Below are 7,500 nucleotides of genomic sequence, written 5' to 3'. Positions count from 1 at the left end.
ATCGACTTAATCCGTTTGTCTGTCCTTGTTTGTACCCTCTGTGTGTAGCCCCTTGTGGGCAGTAAAGAAAGAAACAAATAAGAAACGTTAGCATGCCAGCAAAATGCTTAGCGGTATTTTGTCTGTCTTTACATTCTCAGTTCAAATTCCGCCAAGGTCAACTTAGCCTTTCATCCTTTCAGAGTTGATAAATTAAGTACCAGTTGCGTACTGGGGTCGATCTAATTGACTGGCCCCGTCCCCCAAAATTTCGGGCCTTGTGCCTAGAGTAGAAAAGAATGTTCATTATAAGCAATAATTCTTCCTCTGTCTTTCCCTTCTTTGGACTTTCTTTGTTTCCGACGAAGAGCTCCGCTCGAAACGTCAAATTCTCTTTCCTTCCTTTCCCGAGCGTCCAGTAACACAATCTGTATCACGTCCTTAGGTTGTTGTTTTTTTTTTACTTTTTCCTGTTTTGAACCTATATATATATATATATATATATATATATATATATATATATATATATATATATATATATATATAATATATATATACACATACACACACACATACATTCAGTAATGTATTACAAACCATTTCTATACAAATAAATGGATAAATAAAAATAAAACACAATGATGACAGCAGTGGTGGTGGTGGTGGTGTGTATGATGATAGTAAAAATGATGATAATTATCATAATCATCATCATCTCCATCATTATGATGATTTACATACTAATGTACCATATTTTACAAACATGTAGCATCATTTGAAGAAGAAGCTTAAACAAGTCACACAGTTAAATTGTATCTATGTCTTTAACTAGAGAGAAAATTTAATTTTCACTATTTTTCAAAATAGATTTGAAAATTATATTTTACAATTATTTACTTTTTTTACATTTAACTTATAATTATAATTGATAATTATCTACGGCAGTAATGAAATAAAATGTGCTTTTTCTTTCTTACGTTTTGTTTTAGTTATATGAGCTATCTTATTTATTTATTGAATTATTTAATTATTTATTGATTTATTATTACTATTATTATTATCACTTTTTTAATTACTATGATCATCATCATCATCATCATCATTTATTATTATTATTATTATTATTATTATTATTATTATTATTATTATTATTTGTCTTAACTTGGTATAGGTAGCACTTTGTATTATTACATTTTACTATTAGTGTAGTAAACCTAATTATAAGTAATTAACGGATAGTAAAAATGAGTGTAAAAAAAAGAAAGGTACACAGAAAGAGAGAGATAGAACAGAGAGAGAAAGAACAGAGAGAGAGAGGCATGGGGGTGAAAGGAGAGAAATAATAGAGAGGAAAGGGGGGAATAGAGAGAAAGAATGAGAAGAAAGAGATGATAGTCAGAGACAAAGGGGGAGTAGTATGAAGGAAGTGAGAGAAGAGAAACAAAGAGAAAAAGGAGAGACAGAGTGAGGGAGAGAGGAAAAAGAGGAGGAGCAAGAGAGGTAAGGAGAAACAAAGAGAAAGACAGACACAGAGATCAAAGAGAGTTTACATGTAGGAAATAATAAGTGTAAAAGATATTCTATAAGTTTAGTAAATAGTTGTTAATATTTAAACCCAAGTTCTGTAATCCAAAGTCAGATCAACCATGGTCATCCTGTCTTTTGGTATGTGCAGGATTACTTTGTCCAATAAGATGATAGAATATGATTTAAGAGCTTTAGCTATTAATTCTGCAAGATCAAGCAACCATATAGCAATTAAAGTTTAGAGTTTGTAAGTAAAAAAAGAGCGATGTCTGACAATACAGTGCTGAATAATTAACAACGATAAAATCAAAATTTAATCAATATTTCAGTTGTAATAAAACACTAATTAGAAGAGGAAAAAATTTTAAATGAACTATTAAAAGACCAGTGGTACATTACAACCTTCTGTTGAAGACATAATAAAATACTCTAACAATATGCTACTAAAACTATATACAAATACTATATAGTTGTTACTCTGAGTGACAATGTACTTGGTTTGAAATGCTAGAAGACTATGTGATCCATGTGCCTGTAATAGCCCACCACAAGGTCCAGTCCTTGTTAATGTGTGGTGGATCGCATTCCCTAAATGAGATGCCAGTCCATATCGGAGTAATTCATTTACATTTAAGTGGACTGGAGTAACAGGAAATGAAGTGTTCTGCTCAGAAACATAACTCACCACCAGGTCTGACAATTGAAATGATGACCTTGCAATTGTGAATGGAACTCCCTAACTAGAATATAAACATATGAGGAAAAATAAGGGAGCAATGCAGGGTCTCTTGATAATACAGAGCATTGAGGAAGATAAAGTAAACATCTAAAGCAAACAACCCCTAAATTATTATGCCGCATGATATACACAACAAAACTGTATGGTGAAATATCCAAATTACTGAAAGAACATCTGGCAGTCAGTAAATTCTTTATCATTTCTAAGTTGCATCGTTTAATGCACAACTTAGCGATGTTCCTAACGAAGGCCTTGAGAGACACAACATTTGCATTCAACCATCTGATGGGGCTTTCATGTCCTTTGCTCTTTACAATATTCACATATAGATGAGGAGATCAGAACGACCACATGATATTTTATATCTAACACATACTACATTGTAAACAGGAAATAAGTCTTAAAATTATGCAAAATACCAAACTGCAGTAACAGGAAACATTCTTTTATCACTTATCTTTTATCATTTTCTTGTTCCCGTCAGTCACTTTTTGCTTACCGGATATGAACAAATCTACACCGGTTGTCAAGTAGTGGTGGCGAAGAAACACAAACACAAAGATTCTCACACATAGATACACACACACACACACACACACACACACACACACACACACACACACGCATATACAAGATGCATTCCAGAAGTTTTGAGACATGTTCAGGAGAGGCATTTATTAATTTGAAAGTATAAAATCTCCTTCAAAGTAGAAATTCTGTGTCAGTGCACCTGTTCTATCACTCTGGCGACTTTGAGAAGGCCCCATGGAAGTCCGCCAAAGTAAAGGTGTCCAGGACTCTTGTCAAAGCCTCCTTCATTTTCTTCTTCAGCTTAGGGAACAACCTAAAATCACAAGGGGCAAGGTTTGGACTGTAGGGAAGGTGAGTAGCAGTTTTGATGCCCCTCTTTGCTTTGGTGCAGGTGCTCTGGGCTTTTGTGGCAAAAAGAAAAAAACCTCTTCCTAAACTCAATCAAAACCTCCACAAAGCACTCTTTGCTGACTGGCTCCCATGCTAGTGGCATGTAACAAGCACCATCCAAACGTGGTCAATGCCAGTGCACCTTGATTGGCTCCCTTGTCGGTGGCATGTAAAAAGCACCCGCTACACTCTCAGAGTGGTTGGTGTTTGGAAGGGCATCCAGCTGTAGAAACCTTGCCAGATCAGATTGGAGCCTGGTGCAGCCTCCCAGCGTGGCACCCCTCAGTCAAACCGTCCAACCCATGCCAGCATGGAAATTGGACGTTAAATGATGATGATGATTATGATGATATATATTTACACACTCTCATATATATCATATCTATTTATCTATCTGTGTGTGTGTGTGTGTGTGTGTGTGTGTGTGTGTGTGCGTGGGTGGGTCTGTGGGTGGGCTTTTTTCAGTTTCTGTTAATCAAATCCACTCACAAGGCCTTGGTCTACCTTGGGCTATAGCAAAAGAAGCTTTGCCACACAGTGAGACTGAACCTGGTACCATGCAATCAGGAAGCAAACTTCTTTAAAACTTATAATATTTAAAAATACTTCCTAGTTCAAAAATATATTTATATCTTGAACAAACTGAAAAATCTTTAGAGTTCAGATTTGGATTCACTCTCTCTTTGTTATTTTTTATTTTTTTTTTTTCATCTTTTTTTGGTGAAAGTCAAGGACAAGTGCTCTAATTTACAAATTTCAAGACATTTTTCTTTTGCATCTCTTCAGGCAGATGTGTAGTCACTCCTTGGTTTCCAATTTATGTTCACAAGTAAACAACCTGTAATGTACCTTCACTAGCCTAAAACTAGGAATTTTTAACTAAATATAATTAAATAAAATGCCATGATCCATGACTATTAAATATTCCTGGAGGTGAAATCATATATATATACATATATATATATATATATATATATATATATATATATATATATATATATTAAACACACACATGCACAACACACACACACACACACACATACATACATCATCCTTAACATTTAACGTCTACCTTCCATGCTGACATGGACATATATATGTCTATATATAAATACACACATGCATTTACACACACATACACAAAATATATACATACATTCACACACACATAAATTCTTACACTAAGCAAAGAAACCTAGGAATTCCTCTAAACCATAGAATAAAAAAAAATAACTAAAATAGAATGTAATTTTCTAAAAAAAACATCTCCAAATTGTTACAGTTTTCTTTTTCAAACTTCTGAGTGAATTTCGAAATTTACAGGTATTGTGTTTATTAAATAAACAGGTGTAAAGTTAAAGGTGATAGATTACTGAGGAACACTAAGTCATATGTTCAAGTTTTATGAGTTCCATTATCCTCATATGGATAGATAATTTTGCTCATTCTATGGGAAGCAGACAACAGAATTATCCTGACTTTACCAATTCCAAGTTTGTATTAGACAGCAATTCTCTTCTAAAATATATTTGCTCCAATGATGCAGAGAAGTGTGTTCGCTGTATCACTCCAATCTGATCTGGCGAGGTTTCAACAGCTGGATGCCCTTCCTAATGCCGACCACTCCGAGAGTGTAGTGGGTGCTTTTTACGTGCCACTGGCACGAGGGCCAGTCAGGCAGTACTGGCATATATATATGCACATGCCTATGTGTTCCTATTTAAAATGGTACAAGTTGCAATCTATTTTTTTTTTAAATGGTTTGGCTGTTCAATACACAGGAACTGGTAAAATAAGTACCATACTGAAATAACGATTATTTTCAATGTGATCAGCTAAAATTCTTTTAAAGTTTCTGCTCCAGTATGACCACAGACCAATGGCTGAATCCATGAAAATAACAAAACAATAGTGAATGTGTTATGGGTGTATGTTACAATGTAAGTGCCTTGGATAAGTATGAGTCTTCAGCTACTGGAGATGTGGTCAGACAATTGCTGTGCCGATGAAGGCTAATGAGCCAGGAACATGTGTCCACAACTGTCCACTCATCTCCAAATAATAAGCCTTCACCTTTCCTAATGGCAGGTCAGTTTTGTAGAATTATTAAATCTTGAGATTATCTCCCCTGCTCAAGTGGATCTGATCGTAACAGTCTTACTGGCATTTCTCTATGTTATTCAAATACATGCCTCTGGCCACTTTGATTTATTTCTCTTACTCTTATATCATTTTAACTTACATGTGCCTTTAGCTTAATCCCTTTTCAAATAGATACAAGAGAAAAAATATATTTAGTATTCATGCAAAGTAATTAAGGGGCTTAACTCCACCTCCACACCCCATTTAGCAAGACAACAGATAATAAAGCTAGATAAATGATATTTCAGAATTTAATCGATTTTTTTTTTTTTTTCATTCCATTAGGCTCTAATGTAGCCAATTCCTTGCAATCCTTCATTGAGGTTTGTACAACTCACAGATATCTCATAAATTTTAGCTGTTGGTATGAGCTAGAAGAAAAATGAGTAAGTGGCATTACTCAGTAAGTCATCCAGAGAATTAGTTAATGAATTAATTAATAATTAATTAACTAATTAATTAATTAATTAATTCTGTATTTGGAAATGATATTTTGTTACATTTTTCATCATTAATTTTCAATGATTTGCAAAAAGTTAAGAAAACTATAGAAAATATCACCTGAATTTGAATTGGTTATAGGGAAATGACAAAAGTGTTTGGCTTTATGCAGCCTCTGTGAAGAAAGTCACCCAGTTGGGAACCATTTCTTACCAATATAGGGACCAGCAAAATATCGTAGGCTGGCAGCATAAGTGAAATAGCTACTCTGAGAACTGAAATTGCATCAAGCTCAGTTCTTTGAGAACATACCATCATTCTGTGGAGCTAATGTATGTTACACACACACACACACACACACACACACACACACACACACACACACACACACACACACACACACACACACACACACACACACACACACACACACACACACACACACACACACACACACACACACACACACACACACACACACACACACACACACACACACACACACACACACACACACACACACACACACATATATATGTGACCAGACTCCAAAGACACTAGTGTTGGTCTGCAACAGCAAGCCTTGCATTATTTAGTAAAATCAGTAAAAAGAGTACAGTAAACTTGCTGTGGGAAGAAGAAAATCCATTTCAGAATGAATTCCTTGTTTTTAGAAAAAAGTTAACATGACAAATTAATGAGGAACAGCAGACTTTTACACCTCTCAATGTGTGTGTGTGTGTGTGTGTTTATGTATATGCATGTGTGTGTGTGTGTGTGTGTGTGTATACACACACACACACACACACATACATATATATATATGATTTCAAGGAAATCATAATGTACTACCATGGTATAGCTCAGAGACTGAGACAAAGGAAAACTGTTTCACACTAATATCAAGTGAACAGTCATCCTGAACACTATCCTAATCTTGTGTCTGCTTTGCATGCCTACATGTGCTGCATGGGTTGTCACATACCCCAGGCAATTCGTACTCAATGTTATGGGCCAGGGGACCATATCCCACCCACATCTTCCAATGTTTACATGGTTTCTATGGTTGGTTGCTCTTCCTAACACCAAAGACTTTACAGGGTATGCTGACAGTATCTTATTATGGTAAACACTGGATCAGTACTCAGGTCTTGGGTAAAAACGAAATGCTCTCTTGACTCTGCTGTGTCTGTGTTTGTTCAGAACAAAATGACCAAGGTGGAAGGAAGATAGGATGGGAGAACCAAAATGGTAAGTATGTGAGGGTAGAAAGGTGGAAGAATGAAAGTGCTTGGGGGAGTAAGGGAAGAGAGACTGTAATGTCATCTACATATTTGCTGGCATGAGGGAGGTTGAATGATGGACGGACAGTAAGAGAGGATGGGCAATTACAAGAATGAGTGATTGATGTCAATAACAGATGGCTTGCCACTAATGAATTATCACATTTACAGACCGACTGAATAGAGAAAAAAAATTAAGAAATAAAAAATTCATTATCACTGAATGGTTTAGTATAGCATCTAACAGACATTTATTACAGGTAATAAATTATTGGGTCAAAACTTCTGAACTTATCATCATGTTCAGAAGCATTTAAAGAAATTGAAGTGAAGTTGCAATTGAATGCTGAATGTCATTTTCTTGTGATGAATTACAATTTTACTCTGACATTTTGTGATAAAACATTGACAGTTTGATATCCCTAGTCTACATGTTAAATCCTTCCCTCTGCTTAGATACCTCATACG

General features: G+C 35.2%; 1 protein-coding gene across 3 annotated transcripts in view; it reads right to left on the bottom strand.

The window, feature by feature from the left end:
• The window catches only part of LOC106876766 (diphthine methyl ester synthase), a 251,206-nt gene that overhangs the window by 103,029 nt on the left and 140,677 nt on the right, over positions 1-7,500 (bottom strand). The window lies entirely within an intron of this gene.

The sequence above is a fragment of the Octopus bimaculoides genome, chromosome 12 (assembly GCF_046866305.1).
Source record: "Octopus bimaculoides isolate indiv1 chromosome 12, ASM4686630v1, whole genome shotgun sequence".
Classification (NCBI taxonomy): Eukaryota; Metazoa; Mollusca; class Cephalopoda; order Octopoda; family Octopodidae; genus Octopus; species Octopus bimaculoides.
The sequence above is the reverse complement of the archived record's forward strand: the minus strand, read 5'-3'. Positions and strand labels throughout refer to the sequence as shown.